The sequence below is a fragment of the Oncorhynchus kisutch genome, unplaced genomic scaffold (genome assembly GCF_002021735.2).
Source record: "Oncorhynchus kisutch isolate 150728-3 unplaced genomic scaffold, Okis_V2 scaffold749, whole genome shotgun sequence".
Lineage (NCBI taxonomy): Eukaryota > Metazoa > Chordata > Actinopteri > Salmoniformes > Salmonidae > Oncorhynchus > Oncorhynchus kisutch.
The window spans coordinates 151,092-160,000 of record NW_022262694.1 but is presented as its reverse complement, the minus strand read 5'-3'; the positions used below and the strand labels follow the sequence as shown (position 1 = coordinate 160,000).

The window sequence follows — 8,909 nt, the reverse complement described above, 5'->3', positions numbered from 1 at the left end:
TCTAAATAGGTGTTCTACTCCGCTACCCAGCACCTCGTCTAAATAGGTTTTCTACTCCGCTACCAGCACCCCTCGTCTAAATAGGTGTTCTACTCCGCTACCCAGCACCTCGTCTAAATAGGTGTTCTACTCCACTACCCAGCACCTCGTCTAAATAGGTGTTCTACTCCGCTACCCAGCACCTCGTCTAATAGGTGTTCTACTCCGCTACCCAGCACCTCATCTAAATAGGTGTTCTACTCCGCTACCCAGCACCTCGTCTAAATAGGGTGTTCTACTCCGCTACCCAGCACCTCGTCTAAATAGGTGTTCTACTCCGCTACCCAGCACCTCGTCTAAATAGGTGTTCTACTCCGCTACCCAGCACCTCGTCTAAATAGGTGTGCGTTTCTTTTCTACAGACTGTAACTACCATATGGGAAGAAAATGGGACAAAAGTACTCAAAAAAAGTACTAATTTCGGACCTGATGCCTCTGTGCTTGGCACTCAGCATTAAGGAGAGGATTGGGGGTAAGATCCTGCTACAGGACTAGTGTTCTGTCCAGGGGGTGTCCTGTACATCAAGCTTCTCACTACAGAAACAGGAGATAGACTAGGTCCTGTCCAGGGGGTGTACTGTCTCACTTACAGAGACAGGAGATAGACTAGTGTCCTGTCCAGGGGGTGTACTGTCTCACTACAGAGACAGGAGATAGACTAGTGTCCTGTCCAGGGGGTGTACTGTACATCAAGCTGTCTCACTACAGAGACAGGAGATAGACTAGTGTCCTGTCCAGGGGGTGTACTGTCTCACTACAGAAACAGAAGATAGACTAGTGTCCTCTCCAGGGTGTGTCCTGTACATCAAGCTGTCTCACTACAGAAACAGGAGATAGACTAGGTCCTGTCCAGGGGGTGTCCTGTACATCAAGCTGTCTCACTACAGAAACAGGAGATAGACTAGTGTCCTGTCCAGGGGGTGTACTGTCTCACTACAGAAACAGGAGATGACTAGTGTCCTGTCCAGGGGGTGTCCTGTACATTCAAGCTGTCTCACTACAGAAACAGGAGATAGACTAGTGTCCTGTCCAGGGGTGTCCTGTAATCAAGCTGTCTCACTACAGAGACAGGAGATAGACTAGTGTCCTGTCCAGGGGGTGTCCTGTACATCAAGCTGTCTCACTACAGAAACAGGAGATAGACTAGTGTCCTGTCCAGGGGGTGTCCTGTACATCAAGCTGTCTCACTACAGAGACAGGAGATAGACTAGTGTCCTGTCCAGGGGTGTACTGTACATCAAGCTGTCTCACTACAGAAACAGGAGATAGACTAGTGTCCTGTCCAGGGGGTGTCCTGTACATCAAGCTGTCTCACTACAGAAACAGGAGATAGACTAGTGTCCTGTCCAGGTGGTGTCCTGTACATCAAGCTGTCTCACTACAGAAAACAGGAGATAGACTAGTGTCCTGTCCAGGGGGTGTCCTGTACATCAAGCTGTCTCACTACAGAAACAGGAGATAGACTAGTGTCCTGTCCAGGGGGTGTACTGTCTCACTACAGAAACAGGAGATAGACTAGTGTCCTGTCCAGGGGGTGTCCTGTACATCAAGCTGTCTCACTACAGAAACAGGAGATAGACTAGTGTCCTGTCCAGGGGGTGTCCTGTACATCAAGCTGTCTCACTACAGAAACAGGAGATAGACTAGTGTCCTGTCCAGGGGGTGTCCTGTACATCAAGCTGTCTCACTACAGAAACAGGAGATAGACTAGTGTCCTGTCCCAGGGGGTGTACTGTCTCACTACAGAAACAGGAGATAGACTAGTGTTCTGTCCAGGGGGTGTCCTGTACATTCAAGCTGTCTCACTACAGAAACAGGAGATAGACTAGTGTCCTGTCCAGGGGGTGTCCTGTACATCAAAGCTGTCTCACTACAGAGACAGGGAGATAGACTAGTGTCCTGTCCAGGGGGTGTACTGTACATCAAGCTGTCTCACTACAGAAACAGGAGATAGACTAGTGTCCTGTCCAGGGGGTGTCCTGTACATCCAAGCTGTCTCACTACAGAAACAGGAGATAGGACTAGTGTCCTGTCCAGGGGGTGTCCTGTACATCAAGCTGTCTCACTACAGAAACAGGAGATCCTGCCATTCCCTCTGCTTCTACAATGTTTGTGGGCTAGACCTCTTATAGTGGTGTTCAGTTCTCTGCATTATACTCTCAATTATACTATACTGCATTGCAGTGCTTGAGGCGTCACTACAGACCCTGGTTTGATCCCAGGCTGTGTCACCGAGAGGCCCATGAGGTGCCACACAATTGGGCCCAGCGTCGTCCGGGTTAGGGGAGGGTTTGGCCCAGCGTCATCCGGGTTAGGGGAGGGTTTGGCCCAGCGTCGTCCGGGTTAGGGGAGGGTTTGGCCCAGCGTCGTCGGGTTAGGGGAGGGTTTGGCCCAGCGTCGTCCGGGTTAGGGGAGGGTTTGGACCAGCGTCGTCCGGGTTAGGGGAGGGTTGACCAGCGTCGTCCGGGTTAGGGGAGGGTTTGGCCCAGCGTCGTCCGGGTTAGGGGAGGGTTTGGCCCAGCGTCGTCCGGGTTAGGGAGGATTTGGACCAGCGTCGTCCGGGTTAAAGAGGGTTTGGCCGGTCGGGATTTCCTTGTCCCATCGCTCTCTATCGACCCCTTGTGGCGTGCCGGGGCGCCTGCAAGCCCACTTCCGTTCGCCAGTTGGACGATGTTTCCTACGACACATTTGGTGCGGCTCAGCTTCCTGGTTTACACGAGCCAATGGTTCAAGAAGCGGTATGGCTCGGCAGGGGTCAGGTGGACCTTCACCTGCTCGCCGACGCCGTAGGGGAAGTTAACAGAGATGGGGACCAGGGACTGTAACTTTGAAAATAAAAGAGACTGCACTGTCTTCATCAGGGTATGATTGAAGTATGAGGGATGAGGTATGGTGACCCTGAGAAGACAGCTTGGCTGTCGAAACGGTGGTAATTACAATTTCTTTGGCAATCTGACAGCTCCTAGAGTGTGTGGCTCTCTTTTTATTTCTACTACCGCTACCCAGCAGCCTCGTCTAATAGGTGTCTTACTCCGCTACCCCGAGCCACCTCGTCCTAAAATAGGTGTTTCTAACTCCCGTACCCAGCAACCTCGTTAAATAGGTGTTCTACTCCGCTACCCAGCACTCGTCTAAATAGGTGTTCTACTCCGCTACCCAGCACCTCGTCTAAATAGGTGTTCTACTCCGCTACCCAGCACCTCGTCTAAATAGGTGTTCTACTCCGCTACCCAGCACCTCGTCTAAATAGGTGTTCTACTCCGCTACCCAGCACCCTCGTCTAAATAGGTGTGCGTTTCTTTTTCTACAAGACTGTAACTACCATATGGGAAGAAAATGGGACAAAAGTACTCAAAAAAAGTATAATTTGGGACCTGATGCCTCTGTGCTTGGCACTCAGCATTAAGGAGAAGGATTGGGGGGTAAGATCCTGCTACAGACTAGTGTTCTGTCCAGGGAGTGTCCTGTACATCAAGCTGTCTCACTACAGAAACAGGAGATAGACTAGTGTCCTGTCCAGGGGGTGTACTGTCTCACTACAGAGACAGGAGATAGACTAGTGTCCTGTCCAGGGGGTGTACTGTCTCACTACAGAGACAGGAGATAGACTAGTGTCCTGTCCAGGGGGTGTACTGTACATCAAGCTGTCTCACTACAGAAACAGGAGATAGACTAGTGTCCTGTCCAGGGGGTGTACTGGTCTCACTACAGAGGACAGGAGATAGACTAGTGTCCTGTCCAGGGGGTGTACTGGTCTCACTACAGAAACAGGAGATAGACTAGTGTCCTCTCCAGGGTGTGTCCTGTACATCAAGCTGTCTCACTACAGAAACAGGAGATAGACTAGTGTCCTGTCCAGGGGGTGTCCTGTACATCAAGCTGTCTCACTACAGAAACAGGAGATAGACTAGTGTCCTGTCCAGGGGGTTGTACTGTCTCACTACAGAAACAGGAGATAGACTAGTGTCCTGTCCAGGGGGTGTCCTGTACATCAAGCTGTCTCACTACAGAAACAGGAGATAGACTAGTGTCCTGTCCAGGGGGTGTCCTGTACATCAAGCTGTCTCACTACAGAGACAGGAGATAGACTAGTGTCCTGTCCAGGGGGTGTACTGTACATCAAGCTGTCTCACTACAGAAACAGGAGATAGACTAGTGTCCTGTCCAGGGGGTGTCCTGTACATCAAGCTGTCTCACTACAGAAACAGGAGATAGACTAGTGTCCTGTCCAGGTGGTGTCCTGTACATCAAGCTGTCTCACTACAGAAACAGGAGATAGACTAGTGTCCTGTCCAGGGGGTGTCCTGTACATCAAGCTGTCTCACTACAGAAACAGGAGATAGACTAGTGTCCTGTCAAGGGGGTGTACTGTCTCACTACAGAAACAGGAGATAGACTAGTGTCCTGTCCAGGGGGTGTCCTGTACATCAAGCTGTCTCACTACAGAAACAGGAGATAGACTAGTGTCCTGTCCAGGGGGTGTCCTGTACATCAAGCTGTCTCACTACAGAAACAGGAGATAGACTAGTGTCCTGTCCAGGGGGTGTCCCTGTACATCAAGCTGTCTCACTACAGAAACAGGAGATAGACTAGTGTCCTGTCCAGGGGTGTACTGTCTCACTACAGAAACAGGAGATAGACTAGTGTCCTGTCCAGGGGGTGTCCTGTACATCAAGCTGTCTCACTACAGAAACAGGAGATAGACTAGTGTCCTGTCCAGGGGGTGTACTGTACATCAAGCTGTCTCACTACAGAAACAGGAGATAGACTAGTGTCCTGTCCAGGGGGTGTCCTGTACATCAAGCTGTCTCACTACAGAAACAGGAGATAGACTAGTGTCCTGTCCAGGGGGTGTCCTGTACATCAAGCTGTCTCACTACAGAAACAGGAGATCCTGCCATTCCCTCTGCTTCTACCATGTTTGTGGGCTAGACCTCTTATAGTGGTGTTCAGTTCTCTGCATTATACTCCTCCATTATACTATACTGCATTGCAGTGCTTGAGGCGTCACTACAGACCCTGGTTTGATCCGCAGGCTGTGTCACCGAGAGGCCCATGAGGTGCCACACAATTGGCCCAGCGTCGTCCGGTTAGGGGAGGGTTTGGCCCAGCGTCATCCGGGTTAGGGGAGGGTTTGGCCCAGCGTCGTCCGGGTTAGGGGAGGGTTTGGCCAGCGTCGTCCGGGTTAGGGGAGGGTTTGGCCCAGCGTCGTCCGGGTTAGGGGAGGGTTTGGACCAGCGTCGTCCGGGTTAGGGGAGGGTTTGGACCAGCGTCGTCCGGGTTAGGGGAGGGTTTGGCCCAGCGTCGTCCGGGTTAGGGGAGGGTTTGGCCCAGCGTCGTCCGGGTTAGGGGAGGATTTGGACCAGCGTCGTCCGGGTTAAAGAGGGTTTGGCCGGTCGGGATTTCCTTGTCCCATCGCTCTCTATCGACCCCTTGTGGCGTGCCGGGGCGCCTGCAAGCCCACTTCCGTTCGCCAGTTGGACGATGTTTCCTACGACACATTTGGTGCGGCTCGCTTCCTGGTTACACGAGCAATGTATCAAGAAGCGGTATGGCTCGGCAGGGTCGTGACCTTCACCTCTCCCGACTCCGTAGGGAAGTTACAGAGTTGGGGACCAGACTGTAACTTGAAAATAAAAGAGAGCTGCACTGTCTTCATCAGGGTATGATGAAGTATGATGATGAGGTATGGTTGTACCCTGATGAAGACAGCTTGGCTGTCGAAACGGTGGTAATTACAATTCTTTTGCATCTGAGCTCCTAGAGTGTGTGGCTCTCTTTTATTTTCTACTCCGCTACCCAGCACCTCGTCTAAATAGGTGTTCTACTCCGCTACCCAGCACCTCGTCTAAATAGGTGTTCTACTCCGCTACCCAGCACCTCGTCTAAATAGGTGTTCTACTCCGCTACCCAGCACCTCGTCTAAATAGGTGTTCTACTCCGCTACACAGCAGCTCGTCTAAATAGGTGTTCTACTCCGCTACCCCAGCACCTCGTCTAAATAGGTGTTCTACTCCGCTACCCAGCACCTCGTCTAAATAGGTGTTCTACTCCGCTACCCAGCACCTCGTCTAAATAGGTGTGCGTTTCTTTTCTACAAGACTGTAACTACCATATGGGAAGAAAATGGGACAAAAGTACTCAAAAAAGTATAATTTGGGACCTGATGCCTCTGTGCTTGGCACTCAGCATTAAGGAGAAGGATTGGGGGTAAGATCCTGCTACAGACTAGTGTTCTGTCCAGGGAGTGTCCTGTACATCAAGCTGTCTCACTACAGAAACAGGAGATAGACTAGTGTCCTGTCCAGGGGGTGTACTGTACATCAAGCTGTCTCACTACAGAAACAGGAGATAGACTAGTGTCCTGTCCAGGGGGTGTACTGTACGTCAAGCTGTCTAACTACAGAAACAGGAGATAGACTAGTGTCCTGTCCAGGGGGTGTACTGTACATCAAGCTGTCTCACTACAGAAACAGGAGATAGACTAGTGTCCTGTCCAGGGGGTGTACTGTACATCAAGCTGTCTAACTACAGAAACAGGAGATAGACTAGTGTCCTGTCCAGGGGGTGTACTGTACATCAAGCTGTCTCACTACAGAAACAGGAGATCCTGCCATTCCCTCTGCTTCTACCATGTTTGTGGGCTAGACCTCTTATAGTGGTGTTCAGTTCTCTGCTGGTTTAGATTTCATCATTCTGATAAAGTGAGAGCCTCGATCAATGGACGTACCAGCAGTGGTCTCCTTCCCTTCCTCCCTCTCCCTGCCTGGTCACATTGTCCTCACGCCCAGTTAGACCACTGAGACCAGTCCTATATCTGATCTGTTGCGTTCTGTTCTGTTATGGTTTCTATTGTTGGCAGTTTGTTGTTTTCCTGCCAAGCTGTTCAGTCTGTATGAGAACACTACCTCTCAGACAGACAGAGAGAAAAGAGAGAGAGAGAGATAGAGAGTGTGAGAGCATGAGCGAGAGAGAGAGAGAGAGAGAGAGGGAGAGAGAGAGAGAGAGAGAGAGAAAGAGAGAGAGACAGAGAGAGACAGAGTGAGAGAGAGAGAGAGAGAGAGAGAGAGAGAGCGAGAGAGAGAGAGAGAGAGAGAGAGAGACGAGAGAAGGGAGAGAGAGAGAGAGAAGAGAGAGGAGAGAGAGAGAGAGGAGAGAGAGACGAGAGAGAGAAGAGAGAGAGAGAGAGAGAGAAAGAGAAGAGAGAGAGAGAGAGAGCGAGAGAGATAGAGAGTATGTATGTGTCCGTGCGTGTGTCAGTCAGTTTGTGTATTCTAACATTGCCTCGGCGATTAGTGAATTTCCTCTTTCACCTTCCCTGTCTGTAGGAGATTGCTCTGGGTGTTTCCGGGCAAGTGTGTGTGTGTGTGTGTGTGTGTGTGTGTTAGAGATTGCTTCCTCTGGCCTCCCTGTGGTAAATGCTTCAGATAATACAAATTTGTTTCCTTCAACCATGTCAGTATATCACTATGTCTAGTGGTGTTTCTGACCACACAAACAACCCACACACACACACTCTCTCTCTCTCTCTCTCTCCCCCCCTCTTCTCTCTCTCTCTCCCTCTCTCTCTCTCTCTCTCTCTCTCCTCTCTCTCTCTCTCTCTCTCTCTCTCTCTCTCTCTCTCTCTCTCTCTCTCTCTCCTCTCTCTCTCTCTCTCCCCCCCCTCTCTCTCTCTCTCTCTCCCTCTCTTCTCTCTCTCGTCTCTCTCTCCCCCCCCTCTCTCTCTCTCCTCTCTCTCTCCCTCTCTCTCTCTCTCTCTCTCTCCCCCCCTCTCTCTCTCTCCCTCTCTCTCTCTCTCTCCTCTCTCTCTCTCCCTCTCTCTCTCTTTCTCTCATCTCCCTCTCTCTCTCTTCTCTCTCTCTCTACCCTGTAGGTTTGTCAGTGAGATTTAAATGACAAGGAAGGTGTGGCCTGAGTCCAGACAGTTTTTTGTATACAGTGCTTTGTTGCTGAGAGTGTAGCTGGTCTGATTGCTCTCTGAGTGAGGGAGTGAGAGAGAGAGAGAGAGAGACAGAGAGACAGTAGATCCTAAGCCACAGTAACATGTATTGGGAGACTGTATGTCAGTCATTACAACTCTATATGAATCTACTGACTATAAGCAGTTCTAATTGTATTTGGCTCATTAATCTTTATGGGAATATGATACAGTGAATATGCTGTGCTGCTATGTTTAATATTTTTCACTAGAGGGTGATGTTGTATAGCTACTTGCTTTGGCAATGTTAACACGTTTCCCATGCCAATAAAGCCCTTGAATTGAGAGAGAGAGAGACAGAAAGAGACAGAGAGAGAGAGAGTGTTGCACATTATCAAGGATGTGTGTGTGCTGTCTCTATGTGTGAGCACCTGGGATCTGAACCCAGTAGTTCATTATGCCTAGTCTGGGATCTGAACCCAGTAGTTCATTATGCCTGGTGTGGGATCTGAACCCAGTAGTTCATTATGCCTAGTCTGGGATCTGAACCCAGTAGTTCATTATGCCTGGTCTGGGATCTGAACCCAGTAATTCATTATGCCAGTAGTTCATTATGCCTGGTCTGGGATCTGAACCCAGTAGTTCATTATGCCTGGTGTGGGATCTGAACCCAGTAGTTCATTATGCCTGGTCTGGGATCTGAACCCAGTAGTTCATTATGCCTGGTCTGGGATCTGAACCCAGTCGTTAATTATGCCTGGTCTGGGATCTGAACCCAGTCGTTAATTATGCCTGGTCTGAGATCTGAACCCAGTAGTTCATTCCACCTGGTCTTGGATCTGAACCCAGTAGTTCATTATACCTGGTTTGGGATTTGAACTGACAACCTTCTAGTCTGCCTCTCTAACCTGTTGCTACCTGTTGCTATGTACTGAGTGGGGATTAGTTTAGT

General features: G+C 50.2%; 1 protein-coding gene across 1 annotated transcript in view; it reads left to right on the top strand.

Annotated features, from left to right (window-relative positions):
• LOC109885807 (rab11 family-interacting protein 4A) overlaps positions 1–8,909 on the top strand; it is a 50,262-nt gene that overhangs the window by 2,161 nt on the left and 39,192 nt on the right. The gene's annotated exons all lie outside the window — the stretch shown is intronic.